The 17222-nt window shown below is 51.8% G+C and overlaps 1 long non-coding RNA gene across 1 annotated transcript in view; it reads right to left on the bottom strand.

The window, feature by feature from the left end:
- The window catches only part of LOC115348410, a 34626-nt gene extending 17617 nt beyond the window's left edge, over nucleotides 1-17009 (bottom strand). The window contains exon 1 of the long non-coding RNA XR_003925813.1: nucleotides 16873-17009. This is a non-coding gene — a long non-coding RNA (uncharacterized LOC115348410). The remainder of the gene's footprint in view (nucleotides 1-16872) is intronic.
- Nucleotides 17010-17222: the final 213 nt, after the last annotated feature.

Here is a 17222-nt window from a genome sequence, read left to right as displayed (position 1 = left end):
GGTCGAGCAGGTGTGTGTGTACATGTAGGAAGCAGAAAGATAAAGCTGAATCAGCCAAAAAGCCAACAAAGACCTAAGGCAGCACGGACGATACAGAAAACAGGGTGCTGGAGGCATTCTTTAAAATCAATATATTGCTTCTCCCTCCCTCTTCTCACCCCAGAAAGATGCTCCAGAAATTTCTCCTCCTAAAGAGATCCAACAAGCAACCGAAGGGGCAACGGAATGCTTAATTCCTGTTTTAATGGAAAAAAGAAACCCCACCAAATTTCCTAGTGGCGTATCTCGGCATGAAGAAGCATTACCTATCCGATAAAATGTGCTGCCATTAGCCACAGATGAATTATGTTCTGCTGACACTCTGTGGTCCCAGCAGCTAGTCCTGAATGATCTGACTCAACAGAAAACTTTGCACAATAGCTCAAATAAACGTCAAATCATTGGAAACTGGCAAAGATCATGGAAATTTGGAATGTTCCTTTTTGAGGACAGTCTTTTAATGCAATCTGACACTGGGGATTCAGCTGAACATTCATAACGTCCAGGAAATTCTAGGCACAGTTGGTAAAATGACCAATGCTCTTATAAACCTACTTTTTTGCTCAAAACTGTACGTACTTCACGCCAAAAGGTTTTTCAGAAACACAGGCCAACAATCAATGGCCTTAAGTTAACCATATGCCTGAGCACTGTGCTGGATTGCTGGAGAAGGGCAGGGAAGCATGAAAATCAATAGCTTCCCTGGATATTTTCACAGAAGACAGTTTGTCTAAGAGTTAAAATGTGAGCCTAAAATTCAGACATTCTTGCTCTTGATGGTCTGGTTAAACTAGCTCGTCTTTTTCTGATTCACTTCGCACATTAGAAAAAAATTATGCTTGTTACTTAGATCACAGCAATGCTGTGAAGCTTAATTTTTTGAGAGGTGTTTTGGGATCCTTGTATGAAAAGTGCTATAAATATATACATTCTTAGTAGTATTTAATTTACTTCCTTTACAATTCCTTTGAGCCAACACATGTTGCCAAAAATGCAATATTCTCTAAGATGTCTTTTATTCTTATATCTGTCTGGAGTCCAGGACATATCCCAGCCTAATAAAGCATCCGATATTGATGCATCCGCATACAGTGTGTATATATATAGCTAATACGATCAGACGCTTTTTTTTTCCCCCTGCAGGAACCCAGGCTTGCTCAATGTACAAGATGGACGTGCTTAGCAAATGAGGCAGCTGTTCAATTTTTATTTTTATGCTCATTGTTTGCTGTGTGGCCACATGTCTCATAGAGTGCATACCATCCAACCTTTGTAGTGAATCAGACGAGGCTCCATCATAACTCACTCGCTTGGAGTATCCAGCTCCGCCTTGCTCCCTGTTCAACATACATATGTGATCACGTAATCAGGGACTGGATCATAAGAAAGCTTTGACTTTGTCGTTTCCAAACTCCATTTTCCAGCCTCAGATTTTCTTTCCCTGGAAGTTTTTATCTAGAATACCTAGGGATGTAAAGCTTTTTAATAACAAAATAATCCCCTGAAGAACCGCATCACATTGTGCAATTAAACAGCACCACTGTCCTGCAGAAACAAGGACAGCTGCACCTGAGCACCAGCCGGTCCCTTTTCTTGCGTTACTGAAAGAACCAGCATGCCTCCAGGGCTGCTCCTGTTTTTCTCTTCTGCATTGTGTCATGGAGCACATGCCAAATATACTTTCATTAATTCTCCTAATGAAGTTTGCAGCAGATCTGCCTGTGCAATTGACTTTTCAGAGTTTGATAATAACACGATAAGCCTATTATCACCTGTGCTTCCCCCTGTCTGGGGGAGCTGGGGGGAGATGTATAAAGCATCACCATTTTTTATATTCCCCAGGTTTTGAAGTAATGGATTTTCACCCATCTTACAAAAGGACTTTGTTCCTACTTGAGCTAATATAGACACCTTTTAAGTTAGTTAAGTTAGACTGCCTCACAACTCATAGCTGAATCTGTCCTGTAGTCTCTAAATAGAATAATCCTGATAGCTTTGACTGGTTAACCAAGCAACTTGGGACAAGACTAGAAGAGCAGAGAAATTTCAGTTTAGGAGCAAACTGGAGAAGAACACAGAAATTACAGCACCGGATGCAGAACTCCCTACCTTTTGCGTCTTCAAAGCCAGACACGTACGAGGAGGTGGCAAGAAAGCAGCAATTTACGTATAGGCAGAACAAAAGGCCAAGGGCTTAATCTTGCAAAAGCTTACACACACTTATCTTTACACTTAGGCCCGGTAATTGTGGTAGTACCTTGGCTACAGGAGGCTTCTGAGCATGCAATATTAGACTATTGCATTAGCATGCACTGTGTTAAACTGCTGCAGAGAGCAAACTCCAGGAGCGAACAAAGTGTGCTGCGGAGGGTCACGGGCTCAGCAATTACTGCAGGCAGTGCCTAGGCAGACAAGATAGACTGTTGTCCCCTGCTCGGCAGAAGTTATGGTATAATATGATATAATGAACATTTACACAAGCACAGGTGGTATTTTTGCGTCTCAGAGTCCCAAGTTTAAATCACGTAGATGATGGGGAGGCAGTGCTGGAGAAGAGAGGGGAGAAGAGGGTAAGTCCCTCACGAGCCAAGGCAGGAAAACACCTAGAGAAGCACATCTACATGAGCTGCCTGGGCAAGAATAGTCTGATGAGTTGGAAACCGCTGTAGTTAGGCAGTGCTTGTCACAGTACCCCATCTCGCCCAAGCACGAGGTTGTCACGAAGCGGAGGACCAGGAGACGCATAGAAGCAGACGCTATTTTTGCAAACATTGCAGCCGCAGGTCCCTTCTCTAAGCTGTAACTGTCACTTTGTGTTTCCCCTGTCATTGTCCCATTGCCATTCCCTGGGCTATTGTCTGCCTTTTGAAACCCCGTGCCTGACAGGACCGCACATCTCCATTCACACCCGGCGTGGTGCTCCACCGCGGTACGGATAATGCATTAAGCAAACGCGGTGCTCAGATCGGAAGGATCTGGGTCCTTGACCACGGTCCCAGTGTCATTACGGTGCCCCTAGTCATCTCTCCTTACCATGTGAAGCACAATGGGGCCCACTATTCCGACTGGGGCCTCTAGGATCTCTTCTAATATAAATAGTAATGACTATAATTATTAATCATTAGTGTGATTATATGATTATAATTAATAATCATAATAATGAATCATTATAATTACTCTGCTAAATGACAAGCCCTGCTTCCTCCAGCGAGCTTCAGAAGCACAATGAGCGAGCTGTTGTGTATATTTAGAGGATCTCGAACACTCCTGTACTTAAAAGTCCAAGCGTCTCTGTTTGTTTTAAGGACTTCCATATTGTATTTCGTTTAGCAATCTGCAGCTGCCTTGAATTGTGACCAGTGGAGTGCTGCTACCATATGCAAGGTCCTTTGCTTAAAATCCAGCAGAATCATGAGCAAACAGAGATTGGCAAAGGGAAGGAATGTGCATATGGATATTGCTTGAGGGATGCCAAGCCAGATATGCCTAATATTGCATTTTTCCATCTTAGATTTACAACTGAAAGCAATTCAGTTCATTGAAGAGCATTTTCAGAAAGCCCAGATAAAAGAGCAAAGGTAGAGTCTGCAGACGCTTGAAAGAGAGACGGTTCATCATGCCCCTCCGCTTGGCTCTTGCAGTCCTTGGGCATTGGTGCTGTTAGCTCAGGACAAGGGAGGGGAGTGTTTAAAAAACATTAATCCAATTTTTAAATTGCACTTAAGGTGCAGGGATTTTCTCCCTTGATGTTGTGCATGCCCCAAGCCCAGGTGGCTAGGACATGCTAACTGTGAGGCTCAGTATTTTCTATGAAATATCTGAAATCTGGTCAGCAGCACATGGCTGCTTTGTGACTTGTGGCAGAGGGTGTGGAACAAATGCCCTTGGGAAACCTGCTGGAGTCACTCTATATATTGCAGAGTTAGCTTCAGTTACCTGGCTGGTGTGAGTCACCAAACTCCTTCCCAGCAATAAAGAAACCGATCTTGCAGAATGTAAAATCCGCCCAGGAGATGTCATTGTTTAGGATTAACAGAAGGGGGACCACACAAGCATAATGACAAAGTAGAGGAATCCTGTCAGGTTTTTAAGACAAAATGTTTGCTAAGGGTTAGTTAGTATGATTAGATTCAGTGCCGGTGACTTTAAAATCTTATTATCTATTGGTATAGCTGGGCGCGTGTATTTGAGATGCTGTATTTCTGAGTTACTGTAGCAATTACTGTAATAAGAAGGGTGCAGTTAGCAAAAGAGCTGCTGTTGCCATTTCCATGTTACTGAGTACAATGATAGTATAGGAAAACTTCTGCATTTCCTTCTAAGTTGTTGACCTCTTCATATTTTTTATATATTTTGGAAGGAAAAGAGTAGGAAAAGAGCCTGTCTCTCTTTCTGTATCAAGAATGAGCCTTCACACAGCTTTCCAAATTTAGTTACACTAACAGAAAGTGAGAACATCCGTGCAGCAGCTCCTCTGTAAACAAAGTAAAGAAAGAAAACAAAGCTGATACTTAAGAACATTAAAGAGTGATCATCTGGGCCACTCATAATCAACAAAGTCCAGTTTAGGTATGCACTCTTATAAGATCAATATGTGGGTCTAGAATTAGGTAAGCAGAAAGACGAAGGATTGATTTTATTTATAACATCTTTGCTATGTAAATATTGACAGGTTAGACTCTCCAGAGGGTGTATGTGCAGGACATCACTGTGATACTGAGCAGTCTGATGCTGACTGTAATGTCCTTCCAGTGGTAACCTGCCCAGTGGCAGTGGGATGCGTGAGGGGCAGAGTGCAAGTGCATCCTCAGCCACTTTGTGCAGCGGTTCCAGCCGTTACCCCACATGAGGCAGGGCCATTCCTGCTGTTGTTTATGCCTCTTTTCTCTTTTCAGAGAAGATAAAAACTTGCGAGCTTAGAAAAAGAAACTAAAAAGATAAGTAACTAGTATGGCTTAATTATAACAACTGCTCTCACATCTGAACTTGGAGCAGAATTTAGCCATTATTCCTATTTCCAATAGTTGATAGGCACTAGATATTGTATGCAAGGAACAAAAAGATGAAGGCATAAATCCTGAAGGTTTTTTTAGTGTCTAATTGCATCAACTGCTGGCTAGAGTTGGGCACCAAAATAACTCCTTGGGTCTGGGCTCGGGAGTCTCCCTTGAGAAAGCAGTATTCCTTCAGGGATAGGTCCTGAGAAATCCCAAATGAACAGCCGATAGCGGGACTGACACCCAATGTCTTCAGGCAGGATGGTTTTTTTATACTACATGCTCTGAGGTGGTGGGAGCACCGAGGAGATACGGCAGTCAGAGCTTCTTCAACCAAATATGTGGATGTATAGATGATTTAATTACCAGACTGTTTAGGAGAATTTCTAATCTCTCTTCAACCACTCATACTGACATCTCTGATGTGTGATACCATTTAGATTGAAAAGAGAATCCATTTAAAGCCTAAATACTCCAATTACTTTTTTAGATGCCTGGGAGCAGCTCAGAGTTCAAGCACATGATGCTCTTAAAACCCTACTAAATTAGAGGCCATGGGGCGGGGGGGAACGAAAGAATGTTAAAGTACATTATGTTTTGAAGGATGTGGTTTTCAAACTGACACGAACGATTTTTTAACTAGAAGTGTAACCTAATATGGGTCAAGGTTTCCAAACTGAGGTGCGTATTGTGCCAGATACATGCAAGCAAAAAAAAAAAACCTGGGGCAGTTCAGCTCCTACCCTGACCGTGTGACAACCTCCTGTGAACATCTGGCAGTTCCTCGCAGGAACCAGGAGCTCCCAAACGCTGCTCCCAGCCTCCCTTCAAAAACTAGGCTTGCAGAGCACCGTGTGGGCTGCTAATCAACGCGAGGTGACTTAGCCTGCAGTTGCAGTTTGATAGCTTGGGGAGGGGGGGAAAGACTTTCAAACTGATTCTTCCAAACCACTTGAGGCTGCCAGTTAGGTTTTGTGATTCACAGATTTGCTCTCTTGTTATAAATAAACATTTGTTTTCATGATAGTGTCACAGGGACTGGGCTTGAGAGCCTCGCTAATTTTTTTTTCTTTATTCTTGGCATATCAGTACAGTTGAAAGACACACACTCTTGCCTCCTTATACCTTTTGCCAAGCCACAACCACAAACCATCCTTACAACCCCAAAGCGCTTTTGGCAGTTGTGACACAGAACGTATGGCTCATGTGGTAAAATGTGCTGGCAAGTTCCCTATAGGCCCCATCCAGCCTTCACTTATGCAAAGAATTTGATGCCAGATAGCAGCTGTTGTGTTGAGGCCGCTCAGTATCACACTAATCAGTCCTGTCTCATCCTTTCTTTTCTCTTCCCTGTCTCCACCTGCTGTTTTCTTTTCCTTTTTTTTTTTTTTTCGCTCTCTTTTTTGCATCTTAGATTAAGACTGGAAGTGCTTTGGGGCAGGGACCGTCCTTTTGTTCTGTGTTTCTGTCTCTTGCCGCGGAGTCTGCTTGCCTGGCGCAACAGTAATGCAAATGGTAATGCCAAATAATACAGCTGGCGCCCAATGATCTCTGGCAGGTTGCAGGGCGAGTGACCTGAAAACTGACTGCTGTGGGTAAAAAACACTGCTCCGGGGAACCTTTTAATGAACTTTTTGAAGGTAATGTAGCACTGCTTTACCTAACTGAAAGTATTTGCATAGCAGAGGCCTGACCGGTTATTTATTCTATTTTGGCTGCCTGCGTGTGTTGTATGGTTTTGTTTGGTAGTTGTTAATGTTTCTGATCTAAATTGCAGAACATGTTTATGGCTCAGAAAAGTTGCCCGACAGACAGCCTTAAGGCAATAGTTTGCTCAGCAACAATGACAGTCTGCATCTTCTCCAGAACATGTCTGACAGCAAGAAACGTGCTTGGAGCTGAAGGTGGATTTCATCGTTGGTTAAGGTGCAGTCTCCAGTCTGAAGAGGAAGGCTGAAGAGGAAGGCTAGGTTTGAGCGGGTATGTATCTGCAAGCACTTTACCTTTCCCATTCATTTCAGCGAGCTTCTCTGGCTACTGGCAGGCTTTGATTAAGGAGAAGTAGGAAGCTGTGGCTGGAGCTCTAGTTCCTTACCCCTTGTCTGAGACTCTCCAATCTAAGGATAACAGATGAGGAATCAGTGTCTATTGAAACAGTTGGAAAAAACAGGAAAAAATACAAAACTTAATAAATCTGATGTGATTGATTCCCTCTGAGGCTTCAGTTTTCTTCCTTCATTTTGACCACAGATACAGGCTATATAGCATCATTGTCAGAAAGGGAATTTGGTAGTAAGATCCCTCCTCTGAGCTCACATGGCCATTTTTTGATGACTTGCTAACTATTTAATTGTTCTAAGTATGAAAGGAGATTTTCTATAGGAAGTATTAATGAAGCATTGCTCATAGTGACGCAGCAGCTCAGAGAGTGTCGCAATGTAATTCCTAAATTGTGTACGCGAGACACCTTCACTGTGACTGCACGTCCTGTGATTTGCTTTCTGACTTTCTTCATGGTTCTGTCTCTATACCAAATAATGTATAGTGCTGCATGATGATGCACTTGTTTAAGACTGTAGAATAAACCAAGATGAGAAATACTATTTGAGAGCTAACTGTGATCATTAAATCATCACGCAATAAGGTTTTATCTTGTACTCTGAGTATCAAAAGACATTTTACCGCTGACTTTAGCCAGAGCAGAAAGTTCATAATCAGTACACTGGAGTTAGGAGTGTCCTTTTGTCCTCAGCTTCACTGTTTCTCACCTATTGTTTACTGTAGTTTTGACACTTTCTCTTCTTGCTTTGTTTGAGGCACAGAGACTTACTTTGCCCTCTTTCTTAGACCCCTGTGCCAGGGATTACCATCTGCGCACTTAAGAGGAGCCTGGCATAATTGAGCCCTAATCCTTGACAGGGTCCGTTAAATGTTATTGCAAGGCAAATGAAAAATCCACAGCCAAACGCTCCTCCAGGAAGGCTTTTAAATGGCAGAGTATCAAAGTTCCATTGAACTGTACATGACTCCAGTGAACAGCGCAGTGATGGGATTCATGAGAGCTGGGGTTCCTCGGGGGTCCTGGATGTTCGCATGCAGCCCTCATGCAGAGTGGATACGCAGATGCCTGTAATTCCCTTCTTCCTCCCTCCCTGTCCATTTTGGGGTGTCCAAAGCAAGCAAGGATCAGCTCTGGACAAGTCAAGCACTGTATTTTCCAAGAGTCTTCTGGCTGCCCCGCCCCGTGCAGGGACTTTTTGCATCTTCTGCTTCAAACAAGGTCAGCCACAAGTGGGCACTGTCCAACTGCGGCATCCCCGCAGACCTGGGCTAAGAGCAGGCCCGGGAACTCGGGGGTTTGCTCCCAGCGTTGGGAGCAGAGCTCTCCCCAAGAAGTAAAGCAAGGCTCTGGGGGCGATTCCAGGGTGGCCAGCTCCACTCGTGCTTTACAAAGGATATTTTTATATGAAATGTTCCGTCCGTGGCAGCAGCGACAATGAAAAGGTATTTAAACCTAAAGGATGCTCATTTCTTTGTCAGCGTCAATTTGAAAAGCAGTTGTTTCTGGATGGGCTTCTCTCGAGCACACACCCTGCGTGCGGCGCTGGACGGCTCTGCTTTTATCCTGACTTCCTTCCAAGTGCTCATTCCTCCGCGCTTCCAAGTGTGCCACTTGAAGCTAACGCTTCCGTTGGTTTCTGTCCATATAGGCTATACCGTTCACCATCCATGGGAAGTCTCCCATTTACCAAAACTGTAATATTTTAGCCATTACTAACATTTCTAGCAATTAAAGCTGCCGCATAGTTTAGTCAAAGACATGATTGTGCTGTTTGCTGCTGTCTCCCATTAGGAATTCAGTTGCCTAAAACTTTCCGTGCTGTCCAGCAGAGCGGAATGGGCTGTTGACGGCTATGTGCTATTTTTTCAACTACACTGGAATAGAAATGGGTTTGGTAGAATATTTTCACACTGAATTGCAAATGATCCCATGCAGCTATTCTTTTCTTCTCGGCAAATATTTTCCATCTCTGGTCTCCAAACAGTTAAATGAAAGACAGCCAGTAAAATGGAGATCTCTTTAATCCTGGGATAGGCAATTGCAAACAGAATAGAGGACACCAACCTCTTTTTATTTCCCATTTAGGACCTGGAGGTGAAAAGCCAATATTCCTCTGTGAGATGCATCTAGCTAAACAGATGCTGAACCGCATGCGTTCATTTTAGTCCACTCTGTCAGTTTATGGAGAGCAGAAATATTTACACGCCAAAATAAGTCTCTCGCCCCCTCCAAACCCACAAACTTGACTTCCAAACCAGGCGGCTCCAGTGCAAAGTGCCCGTACCACTGGTTTTAAAGCGTGTTTACCTGTCAGGCCGGAGGTCCCTGTGCCTTTTGGTAGAGCAGAGTGCGACCTGCGGCCCACGGGGCCGAACCCCACCGCTGTGAGGGACCCCGGCCCCGCTCCCTGGCTCGGGGGAGGGCTGCATGGGGGAGCAGCGGCCCAGTCCCGGGGGATGCTGAGGCCAGAGGGGGTGCAAATCGTACTGCTGGGGGAAGGGGTGGGGGGGAAGAAGGCACAATTCTGCAAAATGGCCTCCTCAGATGGAGGGAGACTACTGGGGGGGGGGGGGGGCAAAGACTCTGGCTGAAGGTATTTGCAAACGGGCTCGGCCCTAAAAGAAAGTGGCGGTGGTATTTCTATATAAGGAGCAGAGCTGAGGGTACTGGGGAGCTGCGGGGGACGGCGCTGCGGCGGGGCAGGATCAGCCCCTGGCCCGGAGAGCCCTCGGAACCCGACCGAGGGGATCCCCCCCCACACCTCCACATGTGCGATAAATCACGGCTGGGGCACGCAGCCCCCAGCCCCGCAGCAGGGGCTGAGCTCCCCGCCCGGCCGCCCCGGAGCCCCCGAAACCCCGCAAGGGCTGGAGGTGCCTGCAGCCACCCTGGCACCAGACACCCCCCCCGTGGCGGGGGGGGGGACGGGAGATGCGTTTGGCCTCGGGGACCCGGTGGGGCAACTCGTAAATCACCGTGGGGTTCGCGGCCGCGTTTAACGCGGCAGGTTTTTATTCACGACCACTAGTTCTTGTTCTTTAGTTTCTTCGCTCTATGGCTTTGCCCGACTGCGCCAGAAAGAGCCTCTCCTGCTCCCTCCCGCACTCCGCGCCTAAGTTTTGTTCCAGCGGTCCCCCCCGGCCAGCCCCGCCGCGGAGCGGGGCGGGTTCAGAGCCGGGGTCACCGCTAGCGCCGGCTCCGCGCCCGCTCCGCGCCCGCGGGGCGTGCGAAGAAGCCCCGGGCCCGGCGCTGCCCGGCGGCCTCGGTGAGGGGCGCGGAGGACAACGGTGACCACTTCGAGCGGCGCTCGTACGAGGGGTTATTTGCCATCCGTCGCGTAAAGAATGGTTAGCCGACGGCTTGGAAATTCAGTCGAATACCTGCACGGACCTAAGTATAAATATTATTTTTGAAAAGAACAATATGTAATTAAAAACTAATATTTAACAACTTAAACGCCTATCCTCTAGGAAATAACAGCCTTTCTTCGCAAAACCTCGAGATTGACTTCGCTTCCTCCTGTGAAATGAGGCCAGATTTAATTCTCCAAAGATCAGTGAGATCAAGTATTTCAGCGCTCACTTTACAGCTCCGGGGTATGTGGGACCCTTTCCCAGCTATCTGGGTAGCCTAGGAAATAACTCCGGGAAGGAGGAGGGGGGAGAAGGAAGGAGAATTAATTCCCAAACACCGCAGTAACACCTGTAGTATTTCCTTAACTCAACGTCACCGCGGCGATCGCCGGGAGCGGACTTCTCTGCAGCAGCGCTCAGTTAAATTGCAAGCGGGAAAACGGCGCAACCCTCACAAACAAACAAATAAACAAACAAATAAACACATCAGGTTTGCTCGCTTGTAAGGAACCGCCCTAATTTTGGAAAATCGCTTGGTGGAGCAATTCGGTCCCGTCGTGATACAAGCGGGGAAGGAGGCGAGGTACCATCTGCCATCTCCGTAAACATCCTCGCCTGTTGATGCGGGGGCTTGTTCTCTGGGCTGGAAGGAGCGAACTACAAATAAATCTGTTAGTTTCACTGATACCTTAAAAAAAAAAAAAAATTATAGCGACTGCGAGGGTCCCTGCTGCCCGCGGGGGGGGGTCACGTACTGCGCCCCGCTCCGCTGCCCCCCGCAGCGGCTCGGCTCCTCTCTGCAATGGCACACCGCGGCCCGGCTGCAACATTCCCCAAACCCTCCGCAAGCTTCTCCTCTTCCTCCCCCGCTCCCTTCTCCTGAAATAACAGCGAAAGGGGAAACAAGCCTTCCCGTGCTAACCTCCCGGGGAGGTGGGAAGCGGAGACCGGGCGGCCCTTCTGCCTGTCGCCGGCCCCCCCCCCCCCCCAACTCCTTCGGCAGCCCGGGAGAGCTGCCTGACGGCCGCCCTGCCTGCAACGGTGCCTCCGCTGCCCGTTTTTTTTTGCTCTACCTAGGCGGGGAGCTGCGGGCAGCCCTACCCGGGGCTTGGTTGCCCTGCGCTGGGGTGCGGGGAAGCTGCAGAGCAGATTTTCAACAGCGAGGCTCTGCTGCGGCACTGCGTGTGGAGCAGAGCCCTCGCAGCCTCACGCACTCCTTCCTACAAGGAGGTCCAGGCTCCTGCTCTGCCTTCACCATCCCTTGCTTTTGGCCGCGGGGAGCTCTCCCTCCCCGGGACCCCCGCGGCCCCTGGCCGGTGCCCTCGGAGGGGCGCGGAGCGCGGTGCAGCTCCTGCTCCGCCTGGAGCTCCGGCTGCCTTCTCCGACCTGTGATCAAAAAGCCACTTTCTTTAAGGTATCATCTTTTTTTTTTTTTTTTTTTCCCCCACTGTAACTGCCTGTGAAAAGTGAAAAACAATTGGAGGTAGGCGATTTCTGGAGAGAACCGCCGTGTGCGCGCTCGCTTGCCCATATGGAGAAAATTATCCCTCGAGTTCAGACTTTCGTTGGATCGCAGCATCAAACAGCCCAGACCTAGCGGGAGTCGGGAGAGGGGGTCACTTTCCATTCCCGGCTGCTACTTCTCCGCCTGAACGGCCGGAGAGGGGAGCGAGGAGGCCGGCTCCCTGGAGCCGCTGCAACCCCCAAGGCTCCCTGCCTGCCTCCGGCAGCGGAGCCGGCAGCCCCGGACCGTGCCCGGCTGAGCTCGGTGCCGCCGTCCCGCTTGCTGCTCGTCCCCCTGCTCCCGGGAACGGGCTATTCCAGCACGGCCCTGCCACCGGATCGGTGTGGCTAAGTGTTTACAGGGAGGGCTGGCGGCTGGGAAGGGGTCGACCGAGCACCGCGGTCGGTGTCCCCTCGCAGCCCGGTGTTCGCCCGCGGAGCTGGGTGAGCGGAGGCGGGAGCCGCACTGCTGCCGTGACTCCCCCCGCGGTGGCCTGACCTTCCCCGTTGTTCCTGCGGCGAAAAGAGCCGGACCAGCGGTGGGAGAGCTGCGTCCCCCCCGAGGGGAATGGCCAGCCAAGCGATCCCGGGAAAGGCAGGCACCTCTGCCCCAGGTATCCCCTCGTTTGTGCACTGCACCGAGGTGAAGTTTTCTAAAACTCCGAAACAAGCTTTTTCCTAATTTTTTCCCTTCCAGGAAAGAAAAAAAAAAATTAGACTGTAAAAGCGCCCTTAGTTCGGAACTACTCTAGGGCTGAACGCAGTTGTTGGATGGGAGCATCCACCACAACGTAACAGAGAGGTAGCCCGACGGAATCACACACCGTTTAAGCAAAAGCCCCCACGTATATGTTCGACATACGTTATGCATATAGAAAAAGCCACCCCGGGCCTCGGGGGTCTGAAATATCCACGGAAACCGCTGATTTTGCTTTAGGAGCTCTGTTTTATTACACTCTGTGTGACTTCCACAGCGCGCACATCCCTGAGAGCTTGAGTGTTTGGGAACACACATCAGCTAGGGAAGGAATTCACCGAGGTTATGCGTGTCAAAGCGGGATACTTATGTTCCTATTCCAAGATGCCACTGCAAGCAATTATGTACTTCAAGTCCTCGAAAAAATGCATGATTTAAAATGAAATACGTATTAATTAGTATCCTAAACGACACTTTAATGTGCTAATATTGAACCGCTATACTTCAGAAGCTTGGAGAATCATTTGAGAGTTGTTCGTCTCTTTCACCGCAAACTCCTTCTGCCTCATGCGGGTCACCGGGAGATAGATGTCTCGGGTGGATGGAGGGGCTGGTGGGGGGGTGCAGAGTGAATCCCCCCGAAAAACCCTCTGCTCTTTGCAAGCTCGGATTTCCCCAAACGATGGGCAAGAGTGAACACACACACACACACAAAAAAAAAAACAAACCCGACCCGACCATTGAGCCGGAGAGGGAGCTGACTCCCAGCAGAGCTAACTTAACTTTCCTGCAGGCTCGACCCGAGCGGCTGGGTCCGCAGCTGCCAGGTGAAGAAGCACCGGCCGCCCCGCAGCTTTTGCGGTTTCCCGGGGACTCCCCCCGGCAGGGCCAGGCAGGGGCTTCCCGCTGCGGGAGGCCAGCACGGGAATTCATCACATGGCACCGTCTGTTGCATTAAAAGTCCTCAATCCTATAGAAAATAGCGACGACTCTCTCCGCTGCCCAGCAAAACGCTTCGCCAAACGAAAAGCAAACGTGCCTTGGCGGAATCGCAGGATCGGGCCCTCTGGGAGCCCGTTAAAAAGGAATAGTTAACAAAATCGAATGACTGAATGAGAAACTAAAAGTACGCCGGTAGTAACAAAAAGTGCCGAACAGAACTAGGGGTAAATAATAGTGTGGTTTTCTATTTTTCCTTAGAAACAAAGCTTTTGAAGAAATGTTTTAGTTTGCTCCCCACCCACCCCCCCCCCCCCCCCTCCGCGTACGGACAGTGGCGAGCTCAGTCCAGAGGCAAGTTTAGGAAAGTTTGTAACTACAGCCCCCTCCTCGGGCGTGATCCCTCCCGCCGGGGATTCCCTCTGCCACCTCGGGCCTCTCCGGCCCCCGCCGCTGCCGGGGGCTCCGGTGCGGGACCCGCCGGGGGCTCCGGTGCGGGACCCGCCGGGGGCTCCGGTGCGGGACCCGCCGGGGGCTCCGGTGTGGGACCTGCCGGTACCCGGGCAAGGCGGCAGCTCCGCGCCTTCTTGCCGGTTGTAGAAAAAAAGCCCGTCTGTGCCGCACAGGAGCGGCACTGATGAGAAACACTAACTGGGGGTCGGGGGACGGGGGGGGGAGACGGAGGGAAGAGCGAGGAGACCAGAACCGGTGAGCTAAGGCAGTTCCGCACGGCGCAGGGCGGCGGATGGTGCGCACCCCCGGGGTCCACCCGTGTCCCATCCCCCCCCACCACTCGGGGCAGTTAACGTCCCGCCCAGGTGCAGAGTGGGGGTTTGTGTCGTGGACTGGGAGTTTCTGTTTTGGGATGCATCGTCTTCCACCAAGAAAAATAAGCACCAGGTGCAAGAGCTTCCCCCGCACGCTCTTCCCACGCAAACGCAATCTCGGCCCCGTCGGTGGAGACTGGGACACCTTTTCTCTCGCATACGAGACGACGAGCGGTTTCCCGTGGGATGGCGGGAGCCCGGACACCTGCAGCCCCCGGCTGGCCTGCAGCTCTGCCTCTGGTTTAGTTTTGTTTTTGTTTTTTTTTTTTTGTTTTGAGCCTGACGAGTTTTCATCCAGGGAGAGCCTTCGTGGCAGACACGGGCTTTTACGGAGGAGGTATGGTCAGAAACCCGCGGTTTCAGGGGCTGCTCGGGTAGCCGGTGCCGGGCAAAACCAGCTTATCTGCGAGTTCAGCACCCGGCTGCTGGGAACGGGCCGTAACTCCCCGGCGTGCGGTACCGCCGACACCCCGAGCCGTTCCGAGGCCACGGGAACCCCCACGGGACGGTCCCTTTCGGGACGGAGCCCGGCAGATCAACCAACCCGCCGGGAAGGCAGGCACGTTTCAAAACGCCTCTCGCCCAATATCGCGCCACGGCACGACTGCGTGAAGTTGCCTTACGTGGCGTGTAGCAAGCCACGATTTCGAACGAGGTGTGAAAATAAGCGCAGGGGCTGGATCCACGGGTTGGAAGCCGTGACGGCGGCTTCCCCGCAAGTTACAGTTTTTAGACGTGCAGCTGCTCCGTCGGGGGGGGGGGGGGGGGTATTTAAAACCCAGGGCTTAAAATAGGCGCTGTGCCAACGGGCATCGCCCTGAGGAGGATTTAAAGCGCGTGTGCGTGGACGGGTGTGCAGACACACGCGTGGGTGCGTGCGTGCCCGCTCCGCGCCCTTCCCCGCCCAAAAGCCCTTATGGGCTTAACACAGATATGTGTTAGGCGGCCCTAAGGCTCCTTGCGGCTTTTCCCCTCCGTCGGCCAGCCCGGGTCTCCCCCGGGCAGCTCCCTCCGCGCCCCGGGGCGGCCGCCGGGCCCTGCCCAAAGCCGCTGCCGCCGGCGGGGCCACGGGGCGGGCGGGGGCTGACCGGCGGCCGGCAGGGGGCGCTGCCGCCCCGCGGATGCGCGCCCGCGGCTGCCGCCACCGCGCCCCGCGGAGCGGGCGGGGACCGGGCAGGGACCGGGAAAGGACCGGGCAGGGACCGGGAAAGGACCGGGAAAGGACCGGGCAGGGGCCAAGCAGGGTGCCGGGCAGGAGACGGTGTGCGGGGATGCGCGTCCGGGCCGAGCGGTCCGTCCCGGCGAAGTGCGCTGTCGTTACCGCGCTGCTCACTGCGCCCCGCACGCAGCTCCCGTATTTTCTCCCGCTTCCTCCGCACATGTTGATATTTAAAATGAGCCGGAGCCTGGCACGGATGGGTGCAGATTACGGCTTCGTGTGTAAAGCCGGGGATTTGCTCTTTTTTTTCCCCTGATGTCCCGCGTTACTAACGTCATTTCGGAACCGCAAGCCCGACCTTCCCGAGACGAAAATAGATGTGCGAAACAAAGCCGGGGCTGCCCGCGGCCGCCGAGCGCCGGGCCGGGCTTGTGCAGCGCCGAGCGCAGGCAGCCGGGCGGCCAGGTGGGGGGTTTCTGGAGCGAGGCGGGGAGGATGCTCTGAATTAGAGTCCAAAAGAAAAAACTAAAGCGACGGTCCCGGATTGCTGTTTCCCGGGGCCGGCGGGAGGGAGCCCGGGCAAGCGAGGCCGTTTCCCGGTCCCCCGCGGCCGCTGCACCCCCCGCCCGCCGGTGAGACGGGCCCGCGGTGGCACCAGCGCTGGCCCGGCTTTGCAGGACCGAAATAGGGGTGTGAGGATTTCAGGGCTGGTCTCCTCGGCGGGGAGACCCGTGGAAAGCACCCCGTGTGTCCGCCCCCACTCGGGAGCCCCGGCTGCGAGGCCCTGTTCACGCGGGGCTCCGGGTGCTCGGGGAGGGAGCCAGGGTCGGTAGCGATAGACCCTCGGACGAAATCCACCTGCTCGGCGGAGGCCCCCCGGGGCTCCCCGGCGGGGTAGGACCCCGGGCTCTCCCGGAGCCCCGGAGCCCGTCCCGGCTCGGCTCCGTGCCGGGCTGCGCTTCGCGGCCCGGGCTGCCGTCGCTCCCGCCACGTATTGCGCTTTTGTGAAGGGCTCGCAGCACGCTGAGAGATACTGACTGGGATTTAGGACGTCCCGAAACGAATTAAATTAGGCATTTCACCCGCTCCTTTAACTCACGCGGCCCCCCTCCAGACACGACCTGCCTGGGCCACCTCTGCTCCCCGCTGTGGGCACGGATCCCTGGGGCCGGAGAGAGAAGGGGGAGACGGATCCCGCCTGGAAAAGAAAGTTAAGGGGAGGCTGAAACTTCCCTCACCGCCATCCCCCCAGCCGCGAAAGTTCAGCCTGGATCAGCCCGTAAACAACCGTCTTACCCCGAGGTCTCCCGCATCTGAGGCCTTCCTCGCATTTTCTTCTTGGCTCGGCTTTTAAGAGATGAGTATTAGTTTGGAAATCCGAAGCTAGTGCCTTTGAGGCCAGCCATGTAATTTGACTGCGAATGTAGCGCACCCCTCCCTCCGAGAGAGGCTGCCTCTAAGTGCGCTTGGAGCAGATCGGGGATTGCTGGGAAGGGAGCCCCTGCCAGATTTTCTCCTTGTAGACGCCAAGAAGACAGCGAGAGCAGCCTGTCAAGACGCTGGGTAGGAAAAGTTCAAGAGAGGAGCTTCGGGAGATGCTCCCGGGGCAGCCCGAGCTGGAGGGCAGCGGCCCCGGCCGGGGGAGC

The sequence above is a fragment of the Aquila chrysaetos genome, chromosome 11 (genome assembly GCF_900496995.4).
Source record: "Aquila chrysaetos chrysaetos chromosome 11, bAquChr1.4, whole genome shotgun sequence".
In the NCBI taxonomy this organism is placed as follows: Eukaryota; Metazoa; Chordata; class Aves; order Accipitriformes; family Accipitridae; genus Aquila; species Aquila chrysaetos.
This window is presented reverse-complemented; position numbering and strand designations above follow the sequence as displayed.